The sequence below is a fragment of the Marmota flaviventris genome, chromosome 1, assembly GCF_047511675.1.
Source record: "Marmota flaviventris isolate mMarFla1 chromosome 1, mMarFla1.hap1, whole genome shotgun sequence".
Taxonomy (NCBI): Eukaryota; Metazoa; Chordata; class Mammalia; order Rodentia; family Sciuridae; genus Marmota; species Marmota flaviventris.
In genome coordinates, this window is record NC_092498.1 from 9,695,829 (window position 1) to 9,713,031 (window position 17,203).

The window sequence follows — 17,203 nt, forward strand, 5'->3', positions numbered from 1 at the left end:
TTTTACATTTTAAGGTCTATGGTGAAGACAAAGTATTTCTTCCAGTTTCCTTTTTGCTGCCATCAGTCTTGATACCACCAATGTAGGTGTGTAGGTAGATTGCATGTGGTGACAGGAAAGCCCTCCTTCTCTGGGAGCCTGTGTATATATGTGCATGCCTGTTTTATAACACTGGTCATAATATATGACAACTTATTATTCTGTTTTCCACTAGCCTTCAGGTCCTTGAGGAGAGAAAATTTATTTTTCTCATTTCAATAGTCCTAGCAGAAAGACTGACATGACATATTTTAAATATGGGCATCACTTTGCTTAGTAATTTAAAATATTGCTCTCATAGAAAAGAATAAACGGTTTAGACGAAAGATGTGAAACCGGGTGGTAATGGATATGAGCTCGCAGCATCTATAGTGTCTGATGGCTCGGAGAGTGATTTCCTGAAACTGACATCCTGCAAAAACCTTAGAAAAGTTCGTAAGTACCACATTATTTTCATACACACACGTGTGCGCATTCACTCATGTGCTCACTCACATACCCACTCTGCCTATCCTTACTGAAACATAAAACCCATCCTAACAGACTCTTTGGTATTCTACAGGTTACAGCACAAGATAGGTTTATAGTTGAAAAAGGACACTGATATAAACTTCTAGATCTGTGTCTCATCCAGTCCAGTTGTGCCAGGGCAGTGGGGGAGGTTGCAGACAGCCCAGTGGATACCTGGAGACAGCCTGGCACATGGTTTATTGGGGGGAAGATTTCAGGAGATGAGAGACTGCTCCAAGAAGAATGGCGACAGGCTCACAGCACCTCTGTCCCTCATGGTGCTTCACAAAGCAGTGCCTCTGGATACTGCCAGTACTTTGCCCAGTGGTGGCCAGTTGGAGCAACCTTTCCACAGTGCTGTTAGTTCTGCAATGCTCCTTGGGAGCACAACAGGGTGTCATTAAAGCCAAATCCCACAACAGCAATGCAAAGAGCAACTGAATGTGGCAAGCTTAGCTATAAGAGTAAGCAGACTGAAATCAACACATTTCCTGACAGCAGGAAGAGACTGTAACCAAGGATCAATACCACGTTTACCCAGTGGCATGGGTTTGTGAATTACGCAGAGCCAAAGACACATCATGATAATTGTCAGGGATACACAGACTATAGCCTGCTTTGAGAAGCAGCATGTCTGCCAGGCTCTACTCTGAAGTGCCACATTCCACCTTTGAGGAGTTTCTTTATTAACTCTGTGTTATTTTGGGCAGCAGCCATGTGCTTAGCTAAAGCCTGGAACCTGATGACAATATTTGCAACTGGATGAGAAAATCAGCAAATGGGTGAAGACACCAGGCAGGTTGGGTCACTCTCTGCATAGGACCCAATTAGTAGGAGTTGTAGACAAAGTTGGAAGGGTGCAGGCTGGTGCTCAAGGTCTTTTATCTGGACTTTATGGCCCAAGCTTGTTCCCATTGTTCCCTTAATTTGGCTTGGGATTCGGGAACAGAAGGTAGGCATCTAGGGACATGGAATTTTATTGTCCCCTCTGCCTTAAGGAGGATACATCTGTCTTTGACACTTCATCAATTTCATTCCTCATTCTCAACTCTGAATTCCTAAAATAATTTAGTACTAGCAAAAGAATAATATTACAAGGCATATCTAGAAATTAGTTTTGCTTTTTCAAAATCCCTTGTTGACTGCATACAGAAGCTCCTTAACTTATGCTGAGTCTTATCTCCATATACCAGTCATGAGGCTAAAGTATCAAAAGTCAAAAATACCTTGGATCACCTGCCAAGCACTGTAGCTGAGCAGCACAGTGTTCCGTGAGTCTGCACACTGCCTGCCACACCCAGCAGGCACACCAGACACGCTCACTCTGAACTCCTATTGCTTTTGCACCGTTGTGTAGTTGCAAACATCTTACCTAGAACTGTCATCAACAAAGCAAGTCTGTGTTTCAAAGCATTCACACACACACTTCTCATTCATGCTACTCTCTAAAACTCAAGTGTCAAAACTAATGCTAAGTATTAGGCCGGGAATCTCCAGACTGAGATGTCTTGATCCAACATGTAGACTGACATCAGCTCTATTAGGCCTTACTCATTTCCCTCACCTTTTGGTAAGAAATAATAGGTCCCTGATGCAGGGTAATTATAACTACTAATTACATACTTAATCAGCACCTGCTATCCATTTCAAGTTTAACTCTCATTTGTTTCATGGCCTTTCAGAAGCAGAAGACCTACTTCAGAAGTGAGCATATGACTTAAATTAGGCCACTGAGAAGGCAGAAAGTAGGCAAGGGGAAGCTTCTAGAAACTTCCTAACTATAAGAGAGCTTATGGAAGCAATACTCTCTCTTCCTGTGAAGGATGTGAAGCCAGCTTTCTGTAACTCATGTCCATGGTGAAGGCTCTCTAAAGACAAAGCAAGCACATGAGGAAAGCTGTCTCCTTAAACAGCATAGCTGTTCCCCAGGTCTTCTCCCAGACTCTGTGTACACATCAAATCCTGACCCTTCAGGCTCTCCTGAATTGGGCTTTCCATTGCTTACAGCTGAGGGCATCTTTCTTCTGGTCTTACTGTGTGATAGGCGCTCTACTGGCAAGGTCTAAAGTAAGTACCTCTTCTTTAAACCCTGTGAGGCTGAACATCCATGTTTTACAGTAAACAGTCTGAAGCTCAGGGGGGTTAAACAATAGCATCAAAGGAGAATTTAAAACATGTGTGTTTGTTTTTGCCGTTATTCCAAATCCTATGAGTTAAACTGTTTTGCTTTTGAAAATCACAGCCCAAAATTTATTTCAGTCTTCCTATATCTGTCCTTTCCATGGTTTATTAATGATTTTGAAAGCGTTTTGTCTTACAAAAATAAATATGCAGACCAGGGTACCTAAGGTCTCAGTTAACACTAATAAATCTAAATTTATAATCTATATCAGAGACAAATATAAAAGATCCTGCACTTACCCACAAAAGAAGTGGCATTTAAAAATATGCTCACAAAAAGACAGACCTCAATCCCAACTTGCTATGGAAAACCAGCCCTCTTATACTAGAGTGTTAGAAAACTCTATAAATATGGCTCATGATAACTTTAAAGTGTTTTTCTAAATTTAATTTTGAAGGGTTATGCCAGTTATAATAAAGAGCAGATATGAATAAATCATATGGGGTAAAATCATTCACAAGTAATGATGAAAGAAAGGATACTTATACAAATGGCCTTAACAATGGAAAACAGGAATATAACCAACACCAGGTTAATCTTGTCACATCCATGTTTTGATAAATAAGTGAAATCTAAGGAACAAGAGATCATTTATCTTAAAAATCACTCCGGACATCTGTCGAGTAACAAAGCCCAAACTCTCCATGATCCCCTCTCCTCTGGTTTCCAGTCATCTCTGGGCTGAGCTTGCCTTCTTTGTATCTTCAGATTCTCACCCTCAACTTTCTTCACCCCTCCACTCTGGGACACCCATCGTGTGGAAACTGCTGTACCACAGTCAAATTATTTAACTGGTAACTCTAACTAGAATTGTCTTCAGTGCCTGACTTCTATTTCCCAAATGAGTGCTTCTCCTGCCTGCACCCAGGAACTCTGCTTTCCCTGGCTGCTTGCCCTCAGACTACAATCTCAGCATTTCCCTTTAATACCTGCTCCTCCAATTTGTGTCCTAAATGTTCTTTATTTCTCCTTTGGCATTTCCCACCTGAGGGGGATTTCATCTACTCCCATTTTTCAGCTGTTATCTGCACGTTGATCCACCAACAGCCCTGTGTGGCTATCGAATTTCAACAATGTGCTCAGGATAACTATCTCTGAGACGTTCAAAGAGTCCAAAATACCATCATGTTGCCTAGTCATCTGGTAATGAGTAATCTATCTATACAAGAATGAGGGGATAAAAGAGATGCCCAGAAAAGTAACAGTGGTAAAGAAAGTAAAGAAAATTAATTTGGCTAAGCATGGTGGGGCATACCTGTAATCCTAGAAACTCTAGAGGCTGAAGCAGAAGGATTGAATATTCAAGGCCAGCTTCAGCAACATAGGGAAACCCTGAGCAAATTAGCAAGACCCCGTCTCAAAATTAAAAAATAGTAAGGACTGGGGATATAGCTCAGTAGTAAAGAGCCCCCAGGTTCGATCCCCAGTACCGAAAGGAGAAGAAAAACAGAGAAAAAAAAATCAATATCAATCCCTTTTCCTATTCAGGCATAGAAAAAGTCTTTCCTGCATCTTCTAACACATTTATACTTTATAAAATTTATGAAAAAAAAAATAATTTCAGAGCTCTCTGGTCTCTGCATTGTTTGGGAAAACCTCAGGCAACATTATATTAGTCTATCCATGCTGTTATTCACTCTGGGCATGTTATCTAGAGTCACCCCCTTGAGGCATACCTTGATCACAAATCAGCACGTGCAATTTCAAGTGTCTGCCCTTGTGACTTTCAAATTGGGCCTTGTGTTATAAATCACTGTTTATTTTCTCTCCCTGTAGTATCTGAATATATATGGCATGTCTCTTATGATCAGCAGTTACAGCATTCTCTAGAATGATAGCTGGTGTCTTCAGGGTATCTTCCAAGTCAGCCCAGAGTGAATTTAAATAATGAATAACCTCTATTTTAAGTCAGGTCATCCCCAAGTACCTCTAGAGAAAACCCATTTGGGGTTGTCTGGAGGATCAGAACCAGTGGAATGGATGTGTAATTGTAACAGGGAATTTATGAGATTGACTTACAGGATCAGAGGCTGGATGGCACCACAATGGCTGTCTGTAGGCGGGAGAGCTGAGAAAGCAGAAGCTGCTGAGTTCAAGAGACTGGAAACCTCAGAAGAAGAAGTAATAAGGATGGAGCCTCACTGGAGGCCGAAGGCCTAGAAATGCCCTGGAGAGATTCTGGTGCAGGTTCACTTTCAAAGGCAGAGGAAAGTCTCCAGGTGATGGCTACAGCCACTGAAGAAGAATCAACCTTGCCTGCACCTGGGAGCTTCGCCCTCTTCCACTGTTTGTACCAGGGGGCTCCCCGCCTATAGGACTGCATCGGGGCAGGCCGTCCCCTCTCTGTCTCTGACCCACATGCAGGCCAATCTTCCCTAGAAACGTGCTCACAGACACACCCAGAAAGGTGCTTTCTCAGTTTTCTGGGCTTTCTCAATAGTCAAGTTGACAACCAAGATTAACCATCACGGCTATCCAGGTGTTTCTGTGTAACACAGGTAACAGAAGAGAGAAACACATGCTCATTTGTAAGATATGCACAAAACTAAAATGGTGAAAAGGGAAACTGCGAACCTTGGGGAAGTTGCCATTTATTTTTCTGTGACAAAATCTTTGATTGAACTTTGCCACCCAAGATACTTGTGATGGTAGATTACGCCTTCTCTAAAGATCCAGTGAGTGCTCCTTCCAGGAGACAGAAACAAGTTTTTCCTTCTTGTTAGAGCACTCTCTTCCATCACTGTACAGGGGTCACCCTGGTATTACAGCTGTTTATGTACATGGCTGCATTTCTAGATTGGGATCCTCTCAAGGTCACAAGTCCATCTACTCTCAACTCTTGCCCTTTACCCCCTATGGTAGGAGACAAAGCTCTTGGGAAATCCCAGTGATCTAGAGGAAGCTCCCATTTGTTTCCCGTCTGTCAGCCTAACTCGAAGCCTGATTTCTTCTGTACCTACCATCAAACTCAATAATAACAACAAGTTAATTTTATAATGCTATATCATTCCAATTTTATTTTAAAATATCTCAACATAAAATCAGAAAATTTAAATAAATAAATGATTTATTTAATAATGTGTTTATTCTAATACATTGCATCGACTCTTTACCCTTCATGCTATTTTCCAAAACTATGTTTAATTCATGACCCTGATTTTTCGGGACCTAAATTTTCTCTTTTTCATTTCAATATAGGTCACTTTCAATATTTGGTCACCAGTGAAAATACTACTGTTTGAGAAAAAAAAATCCTAATTCTAACTCAAGTTTACATAATATTGAGAAGCCCAACTTTGACTTAGAATTTGTTTCCATCTTACTTTCTTCATACCATCAAGCGATTACTTATTAATGCTCTATAAAATATAAAATGGAATACCCAGGAAATGCCAGCTCTGACCTGGCTTTACCTGTGTGAAAAGCATGACAGTTACCTTGCTTATTGCATGTCAAATCCTGTAGGAAAAGCCCACCCCCCTCTTGAAAGCCAGTTTGTCACTCAGGCATAGAGGCAATTCACCATTCTGAAAATAAACCTAGGTTTCCACTGGGTCATTTACTTGGAGACCTTGGTTAAACACAGAAAGTGCACTTCTCCATGAGCCCATCCTTGGAAGACTGAAAGTTGCACAGGGACCAGAATATTAGCCTTTGTCATGATTCAGTCATGTTGTTCCAAATCATAGCATGTTTGACAGGTGATTCCGTTGGCTGAATTAATTTTTCAATTTTCTCTAATTATCTTTTGTTTTCTGGGGTAGTTTTGAGCACTTTTTTTGGTGAGGTGTATAGAAACATTAGAATTATTCAACATTAACTATGTCCTGCCATTTTCAGACACTGCTCTTGGTACTGGTAATAAAACTCCAGCCAGCATTGAGATTGAATTTTAATAATCCTTACCATGTGGCTCAGTGGCAGAGTGCCTGCCTATCATGTGTGAGGCACTGGGTTCGATTCTCAGCCCCACATATAAATCAACAAAAGTCCATTGACAACTAAAAATTATTTTAAAAAGAAGAAAAAAATAATCCTTACCATATAATTCCATTAGTGATATTAATACTCCCTGAATATGATCCCCACTCAAAAAATGTTGGTGCTTCATTACAGAGAGTTAATAAGCCAAACATCAAATGTGAACACAAAGCATGTACTGATGGTAGTACTAGCCAGAACAGGGCACAGAAATGAGAAGACAGAAAATACTACAAAAATCTGGCTGCCTACACTGATTTTCTTCCTTATTTCCAGATCTTGCCAAAGTTCTTACTAAAACCTGTTGAATCATTATACTTTTTCATTTTAATTGGGAATAATCATCCATTTTCAGTCTTTCTGAGAAATCTGTAACAGGAAGAAATATTTTAATTTTTACCATAGAGCAATAAATCAAGTTAATGAGTTATATAAAGATTCTCACTGTTCTGCTCCCCACAAGATATTAAAGTATAAATTGAGAAGCATAATCCAATAAAAAGAAAAGAAATGTGGAATACAATGTTACTTTCAACAACAACAACAACAAAAACCCTATAATTCGGATTATCTTAGTGAAGTATGAAATTGAGTGTTCTGGATAAAATATCCCTGATAAATTCCCACTGATACAGAATTATTCTATAGAATAATATAGCTTAACATTGTATCCATAGCTAAACATTAGTATTTTGTCTTAAAACACACACACACACACACACACACACACAAATGTCTAACTGTCCTATTGCCTACAGAAAATACATGAGGAAGGATAAGAAATGTAATTGCTTAGGTGAGAGGAGACCGTGGCTTGGGGTCAATTTGGGGCATGCTGCCCTGGTTGAATCTAAAGTTGTAGATCTTCAGCAACTTAGAACAGTAGGTAAAACATGGGTAAATGGAACACAAAGAGGTATAAGAGAATGTTGGCTAATGGGAAAGAGGATTCTCCTCTGAAATATTACACAGGCTGAGGAACTTGCAGCAGGATGTTTTTTCATTTCAATAAATTACTTGGTATCATGTAATAAATAATGAGATACCAGAAATTACATCTTATTTCCCACTCAATGCCTGTCACATTTACTGGTTTCTTGTTAGATTCATGTGAGGGGGTTGAAATTGAACATTTTGTGCATGTGATCCATTTTAGTCTCTCCCTGGAACCCAATGTGTGAACCTCTCAATGATAAACTGCATGTCCTTCTACGAATGAGTCTCGGGCAGCCATAAGCAAGGCACCCATTTGACTGATTTGAAAGCTTAAGTGAAGGTTAAGAGTCCATTCAGTTTGTGGAGCTTTCTAGAGGCTTCTCAGTGGGCTGGCATTTGGGTACACAAAGAGTTCTGAGATATTTCACATTATGACATTTTCATTATTCAAAAAAAAAATTCTGCATAGATTGCTATTATTTTCTATACAATTCATCATTAAGATTTCCAGGGGATTTATGTGTGTGTGTTTGTGTGTGTGTGTGCGTGTGTGTGTATATGTAAATCCTATCATATCTTCTCCTCTGTGGAGCTCAGTAAGGAATGAGAGTTTGAGGAGTAGCTATTTGAGACTGGAGACAAATAACACTTGTTTAGAGAAACTTTAACAAGGAAGCTTGGAGAGGCAATAAGGGATTGACTGTATTCTCTAGAGAACTGTCTTAAAGCCTGACATTCCTCTCTTGGATCAAACATGTAATGGAATCATCTAGAGAAAGTGATTTTATACCATTACAGGCAGCTTTGTGTTTCCACTTAGAATATTTATTTAGCAGATAAGTAAAAAACAAAGTAAAATTGTTCAGCCACAATTTTTGAGCCCTAGGTCTCAAGGGCTTGGCCATCTGGTAGACATAGTTGAAGATTATTTAAAAGGTTTTCCCCATATGGATGTGATATGAAGCATACTTTTGAAAATAGGAAAAGTTGAAAGGGGAGTTTACAGACCAGAGATGAAAAAAAAAATCTGAATTTATTTTCTTTCACTAGATGTCTGTATGCACAGCTGTGAATATGCTGCAGGTTACAGAGAGAAAGAGTTTGGGAGTTTATATTCCGGAGTTCAACAATTTTCAGGTTGGATGATGTCAGGCATAATTTTACCTGTGTAAAGTTTAAATTTTTGCATTTATATGATGAAGATGAAATGGGGTTTGGAGGATATTTACATAAGAGGGCTCCTAGAACATACCTTGTTATAGTAAGTATGCAGTCAATGGTAGTAGTAGAAACACAATTTAAATGCATCAGGTACATTGTAATCTTCCTTCATTCCCCCCAAATAGCCCAATGCAACTTAAAATAAATAAATATCTCACTTGGGAAGAAAATCTTATGGGATTCTTATGTCCTAAGGTTGTTTTTCTGGAGCAGAAGATAATCAAAATGCCTGTATCCAGATGTAAGGATGAGATCCAAGCAACAAATGCTGAATTCTGAGAAATCAAATATTCAGTGCCTCAAATCTTCTCTGAAAAATTTTAATACAAACCCACTAATTAACACTTGGGGAACTGGAGATTTAATATTGGCTCCAGGCAGAACTATCTCATTCAATTATGGTTCTACTAAGTTCTAGTTGTTGGGTTTCCTATCTAGTAGCTGGAAAATATAACCTGGATGTTTGAAAAGCAACAACAGCAATAAAAAAATTCTTTTAAACAACAAAAACCTGTCAATCTTTAAGAAATTAGATACAAATAATTAAAATATTTAAATATTTCATTCCCAGATATAAAAGGTAAAGAAAGGCACAGGCCACAGAGAGCATTGTGGTGATAGATGCCCACCTAGGAAAAGTATTGACCTGGGACTGTCCCCTGCTTCCCATCACACCCAGTCTCTGGCTCTGTCCATAGGTCTTCATCTCTCTTCAGCAGCCAAAGTCACCGATCTTAACCTTTTCTTTTCAAAAGCAATGAAAAATAAATGGACTGAAATTTTACTTGTGTTCATTGTAATTAAAGCTTGAATGAAATATTAAAGAGTTCAGAGTTTTACTGTGTATTTTCTTTTCTTTTTTTTTCTTTTTTTTATTGGTTGTTCAACACATTACAAAGCTCTTGACATATCATATTTCATACATTAGATTCAAGTGGGTTATGAACTCCCATTTTTACCCCAAATACAGATTGCAGAATCACACCGGTTACACATCCACATTTTTACATACTGCCATATTAGTAACTGTTGTATTCTGCTACCTTTCCTATCCTCTACTGTCCCCCCTCCCCTCCCCTCCCATCTTCTCTCTCTACCCCATCTACTGTAATTCATTTCTCTCCTTGTTTATTTTCCCATTCCCCTCACAACCTCTTATATGTAATTTTGTATAACAATGAGGGTCTCCTTCCATTTCCATGCAATTTCCCTTTTCTCTCCCTTTCCCTCCCACCTCATGTCTCTGTTTAATGTTAATCTTTTCCTCCTGCTCTTCCTCCCTGCTCTGTTCTTAGTTGCTCTCCTTATATCAAAGAAGACATTTGGCATTTGTTTTTTAGGGATTGGCTAGCTTCACTTAGCATAATCTGCTCTAGTGCCATCCATTTCCCTGCAAATTCCATGATTTTGTCATTTTTTAGTGCTGCGTAATACTCCATTGTATATAAATGCCACTTTTTTATCCATTCATCTATTGAAGGGCATCTGGGTTGGTTCCACAGTCTTGCTATTGTGAATTGTGCTGCTATGAACATCGATGTGGCAGTATCCCTGTAGTACACTCTTTTAAGATCTTCAGGGAATAGTCCGAGAAGGGCAATAGCTGGGTCAAATGGTGGTTCCATTCCCAGCTTTCCCAGGAATCTCCATACTGCTTTCCAAATTGGCTGCACCAATTTGCAGTCCCACCAGCAATGTACAAGAGTACCCTTTTCCCCACATCCTCGCCAGCACTTGTTGTTTGACTTCATAATGGCTGCCAATCTTACTGGAGTGAGATGGTATCTTAGGGTGGTTTTGATTTGCAGTTCTCTGACTGCTAGAGATGGTGAGCATTTTTTCATGTACTTGTTGATTTATTGTATGTCCTCCTCTGAGAAGTGTCTGTTCAGGTCCTTGGCCCATTTGTTGATTGTGTTATTTGTTATCTTATTGTTTAATTTTTTGAGTTCTTTGTATACTCTGGATATTAGGGCTCTATCTGAAGTGTGAGGAGTAAAAATTTGTTCCCATGATGTAGGCTCCCTATTTACCTCTCTTATTGTTTCTCTTGCTGAGAAAAAACTTTTTAGTTTAAGTAAGTGCCATTTGTTGATTCTTGTTATTAACTCTTGTGCTATGGGTGTCCTATTAAGGAATTTGGAGCCCGACCACACAATATGTAGATCGGAGCCAACTTTTTCTTCTATCAGACACAGAGTCTCTGGTTTGATATCAAGCTACTTGATCCATTTTGAGTTAACTTTTGTGCATGGCGAGAGAAAGGGATTCAGTTTCATTTTGTTGCATATGGATTTCCAGTTTTCCCAGCACCATTTGTTGAAGATGCTATCCTTCCTCCATTGCATGCTTTTAGCCCCTTTATCAAATATAAGATAGTTGTAACTTTGTGGATTAGTCTCTGTGTCCTCTATTCTGTAACATTGGTCCACCCGCCTGTTTTGGTACCAGTACCATGCTCTTTTTGTTACTATTGCTCTGTAATATAGTTTGAAATCTGGTATCGCTATACCACCTGATTCACACTTCCTGCTTAGAGTTGCTTTTGCTATTCTGGGTCTTTTATTTTTCCATATGAATTTCATGATTGCTTTCTCTATTTCTACAAGAAATGCTGTTGGGATTTTGATTGGCATTGCATTAAACCTATAGAGAACTTTTGGTAATATTGCCATTTTGATGATGTTAGTTCTCCCTATCCATGAACAGGGTATATTTTTCCATCTTCTAAGATCTTCTTCTATTTCTCTCTTTAGGGTTCTGTAGTTTTCATTGTATAAATCTTTCACCTCTTTTGTTAGGTTGATTCCCAAGTATTTTATTTTTTTTGAGGATATTGTGAATGGGGTGTTTTTCCTCATTTCCGTTTCAGAAGTTTTGTCACTGATATACAGAAATGCCTTTGATTTATGCGTGTTGATTTTATATCCTGCCACTTTGCTGAATTAGCTCTAGTAGTTTTTTTGTAGACCTTTTTGGGTCTTCTAGTTATAGAATCATGTCATCTGCAAATAGTGATAACTTAAGTTCTTCTTTTCCTATTTTTATGCCTTTAATTTCTTTCGTCTAATTGCTCTGGCCAGTGTTTCGAGAACTATATTGAATAGAAGTGGTGATAGATGGCATCCCTGTCTTGTTCCAGATTTTAGAGGGAATGCCTTCAATTTTTCTCCATTCAGAATGATGCTAGCATGAGCCTTAGCATAGATAGCTTTTACAATGTTGAGGTAAGTTCCTGTTATCCCTAGTTTTTCTAATGTTTTGAACATAAAGGGATGCTGTACTTTGTCGAATGCTTTTTCTGCGTCTGTCGAGATGATCATATGGTTCTTATCTTTAGGATACAAACATTGAAAATATAATTTGTTAGAAATGGTGGTGTCTCTTTGGAATCTATATCTTAGGTTCTCTCAGTTATTGTCAGTATTATGTTCTATGGCCACATTAGAAGTCCCTTAAGTTTTCAATACCCTAAAACGTTACAAACTCTTTTCAGAGAAGATTTAAGGACTGAATATTTTAGTTTTGTGAAATCCAGCACACAAGGAATTCTGGATTTTTTGAGGAATATGTATTTGTGAACTGTGAATTTCTTTGTTGAAGAAATCTATAAATATAGTCTCAACACAGGTTAGAAATTTAGCTGTAAGCAAAACAGAAGCCACAGAATCTGTCTCTTGTACCTCTGGGCAGAGCCATGACTGTTTTTACTTTTATTATTTACTTACTCTTTTTAAGTAGCAAAAGCATTACTGAAACTACTCCACATTCTTTAAATATTAAATTGAAATTTTGAGAATGAAGTTTGGACTGATCCAATTTAAGCACCTAAGTTAATCAAAGAATTTTAAATTTGCAAAAATTATGTTGGCAAATGATAAGATAATTAAATAACACCTTTTGAGTATGGAAACTCCTGTTGACAGCAAGGAATCACTATTCCTGGTTGAAATAGTGACCGCCTGCAGCTGTTATGGTGGAGCCTCCCCATTCTTAGGACCTAAAGATTGTTTCATCTATCTAAGGATGTTTTTTTGAAAATGGTTGTAACAGTGAATTCTCATTCACTGAGTACATGGACATGTGGAAATTGTCATTAACCACCAAGATACATATAAACAAACTGGTTTACAGAATTATCTCTAGAAATCTCTGAAAAATTAAGAGAAGATAAGGAGTGCCTGGGCATGGTGATCTCCAAGTCTGAGGTGTTCATTTCCCTCCTTTAAAAAAAACCTGGCAAAGAGTCTTCCCAACCTCTAGCCTGAGGGATGTTACAAAACCAACCTGTATCAAAAGCAAAGGTGGCAAAATGGTGAGTTACTGCCTAAAGTATCAAAACCACAACCAAACCAGAGAATCATGATCTTTATAGAGGGAAGGCAGGTGGGATTGTGAAATGAGCTGTCTGAACTGCCTACAAGCTAAATGTGACTGTTCCCAGAGCTGAATCCTCCCATTGGCTCTCCCAACAGGACCTACATAAGTTTGAGTAGTTACATGCTGTCCACATCAACTCTGAGCAAATGCTAACCCCAGAGAGTGGAAGATATAACCCGGGTGTTGGGAAAAGTCTCTTTTAAAATTAAAATGGGTTCTCCTTAAGAAAGCTCTCAGTAGTGTTTAAAGTCTATTAGGTAATGGTTCAGGATGGAAGCATAAGTGCAACTGGAAGAAAAAAATAAAAGCAAATCTCATCCTTATCACATGGGAGTCACATGTCCCAGATTATCCATTCATTATCTCTGCTCTGGATCTTCTGAGGAACTTAACAAGGTTGCATATTCAGTGACAGCCTACCGTTCTTCACTGTCATGGTCTCCCACTGCAAATTACAAGCAGATGTTTGTTGCTTTCAAGCCAGATGCCAACACATCAGCAGGTGTTGAAGCCTATTTATTTGTACACAGAACCTGCTGCAGCCTTGAATCACAATTAGGGTGCATTTTCCTTATTCTTGCATTCAGTCATTTTCCCTCCTTCTTACTTATAAACCTTTCTATTGACAAGACCTGAGCCCCTTCAGTCCTTATTGATACCTGTAGGTTAAAATGGCATTAAAGAAATTGCCAAAATTAACTACTGTGGGTAAGCTAGGGTGGCATGGTCTGTTTCCACCCAGTTTAGAAAGTTTTTATTACCTTGTAAGGTTTTCAAACTTTGTTACCAAGGGAAACCTAATTCAGTCTCAAACACTGGTAAGGTTGGCTTTTCCATTAGTACTAAAATTTCCTAAACGAACAAACAAAAACCCTGTATTGTTTCCCTTGTTTGGATACAAGAAATAAGTTAATAGAGCCATTTAGATAAGAAGTACTCAAATATACCAATGTACTGAGCAGTAGCCCTGGATGTTGAATTCTTTAACCCCTCTTTCCAACTAATAAGTAATAACAAATGACAAATATTTACTCAAATGTGTGTGCTTTATAAAGATTCCTTTTCTTTCATGCTAGAGTTCAAGGTGTATCCCTAAAGCTGAAGGACAGTCACTACCAGGCTGAGGACATTTGGGTTCTGGCTTTCTACTCTATGCCACTGGCCTTAGTCAAAGCTCCTTTATTCTAATACATGTGAAGGGAAATAAATGGACAGAAAGCAGCCAAGGACAAGTTGTGAGCTTCCTGGGCACATGAGGCTCCCGGACGGGCTTTGACCCACAGTGACAACCCCTCAGACTGGGAAAAAATTCACACTTGGGGCAACAGGTCATTACTTATAACTATTTCCCACTTCTTTCAGATATATTGAGTGAATAAATTAACTATATAAGAAAGCAAAAAACAAAACAAAACAAAAAAACAAGAGAGCCAGCAAGCTAGAAAGAAAGAAAGGACGGAAACAGGGAAGGAAAAAAAATTAGATTTGTTCCGCAGACATTTTATGAGCAACTGAGTGGTGCCACGAGACAGTTGACATAAGTGAATATATTCAAGGCCTTCTTAGAAACAATTTAACTACAGCATAAGTGGAACTACTGGTAATTTTTTTTCTATGTGTGTGCATATGTGTGCAAAGTTCATTTTAATAAAACATACAAGGGGGAAAAAAAGCACCGAGTTGTTTGAAGAAAAGTGAGTGCTATTTTGGTTTTCTTTTGTTGAAGGAAGGGTTAGGGAAATGAGGGTCCAGAGAAGGAAACACCGTTTGGAAAAACAAAAATATCATGGCATCTGGGGATTGGAATAAAGTTGAGAGTGCTAATCCATCCATTTGAATCCCTTCCATTGTAAACCTGTAAAGAGGCTTCAGAGGGCAGAATTATCCCTCTGTTCTGTGCTGAGCCTGGTACATAAAATTAACTAAATCATCTCTGTGCTCAGCTACCACATCATTCTACAGTCTTCAAGCAGTTGCCTTCCAACCAACTGTGCAACTGCAAACTGAGACAATGAAGTATGGTATTTGAAGTTTGATTCAGCACTTTGCAGGTGCTAGATTCTTTCTTGGAGTCACGAACCTGTCAGGCAACATTTCTATCCTCACTCCTGACTTTGCCATCACTAAAATCAGTAGGAAGCACGTTCCTCTTTATCTTTTTGTAAATCATTGCATAAGACACAGACACAGAAGGACACAGAGCAACAAATGTGAGCACATATTTGACTTCAAATTGATACCATGTATCAGTATGTCTCTGCAGATTGCTCACTAATTCATCCACCATTTCATATGACTTTTTCCATCTCACCTATGCAAATTTCACAAGAATCCATATCATTAAGTTTTTAACAACTCTTTCTTTGTTGTCTCCCACAAAATCTTATTTTTCTAATTGTTGCATCCTTCACTTTACCCTCATGGAACTAACTAACTCCTTTTATACAAACCACTCTTTTGTAGAATATGACTGTTTTTCTCCAAGATCATACATACACTAGGAAAAAAAATGTATTATGCTTTGGGAAATTTAATACAGACATTGTGCCATCCTTTTTATTTACTTTTTTGTGACTTTGCTTTTTCATAGTTTTTTTCAGCACACCATCATTATAGTCTTGACAACCATAATGGTAACATATCACCTTAAAAAGTTTTATTGAAAATTCGCATTTTTAGAAAATGTGTTCAGGTATCATTATCACTGACTCCTTGGGTACAGTGGGATTTCCATAATAGAGGCAAATGCTCTCACTCCCTCGTTAGTGGATTGATACTTTTCTCAGTTTTAATTCCTGTTTCACAGTTTGGGTTAGTAGCAATTTAACTCATTATGCAAGGTCCAGTAAAAAACGAAGCACTGTATGGCTTATCCAAAATACAGATACCGGTAAGCCTGGAATTGTGGGATTCAGCATCTAAACTCAGGAGGTGCTGGTTTGCTTTCCAGTGTGAAGCCATCATCAGGGACTTCCAGTGTCCTTTCCTCTGGATACTTTCCTCTGGATACTAGAAGGGTTTACCAGAAACAGAGAAACAAAAAGCAGGTGTGCTTGGGTGCAGGTGAGTTTGGGAAACCCTAGGTTAAGTAGTGTCAGATAAAAAGCCTCTGGACCATTTCACGTCCACCCATAGTGGTATTTTGCACACACTATGAATTAAGTTTTCTTCAAGATACCTAATCAGCTAAGAAGGCTAAACAGGGTCATTGAGCAGAGGATACTCAAAAGGAATCTTTCCTAGCTTTTATAAAATGTCTCTTTCGTTCTTTATTACAAAGCAGGAAAAGGAATCTCCTCATTAATACAGTGATTTTGAAATATCTAGGACTTTACTAGATGTTTTATGTTTATTTTCAGGTAGCTGAATTCTAAGAGCATTCTTATTATTTGGCCAAATGCTGAATCATCCAGAAAATTGCTTTGGTATTTTTTGTGACTAAATGGTCACCTAGTTGCAAGGATTTCCATTTTTGATTTAAAAGAATTCTCTACATGCAAAGGTTTAATAGTTAATATATTTTATAACTAAACATAAGCCGTTGCTAATAAAGAAATCACATTTTTGCTAATTTTATTATTAATGCACATGTACTTCATTTTTAACATGTCATATCAACATACAAAATTCAAAAAGATAAACTGGATTTCCAACATGTAATCTGGATGGGAAATTTATTCTCACCCTTGCTTTTCAACTTTTAAAGTTTGTAGAGGACAATGTTAAATGTTCACACAATTATTATGAAAATAATCAACCATTAGTTCCCTGAGAGATAAAGTTCCATTGAATTTCAGATTCCTCTTTTAAAAAGTGTAAGCTCCAATATTTATTCTATTTTTCTGAGTGCAGGAAAAAGAATAATTTTCAATTCAAAATTATATTCATTGAACATACATATAGATATCAATTATTTCACTGAAGATAAAATATTATCTTCTCTCTCTCCCTCAT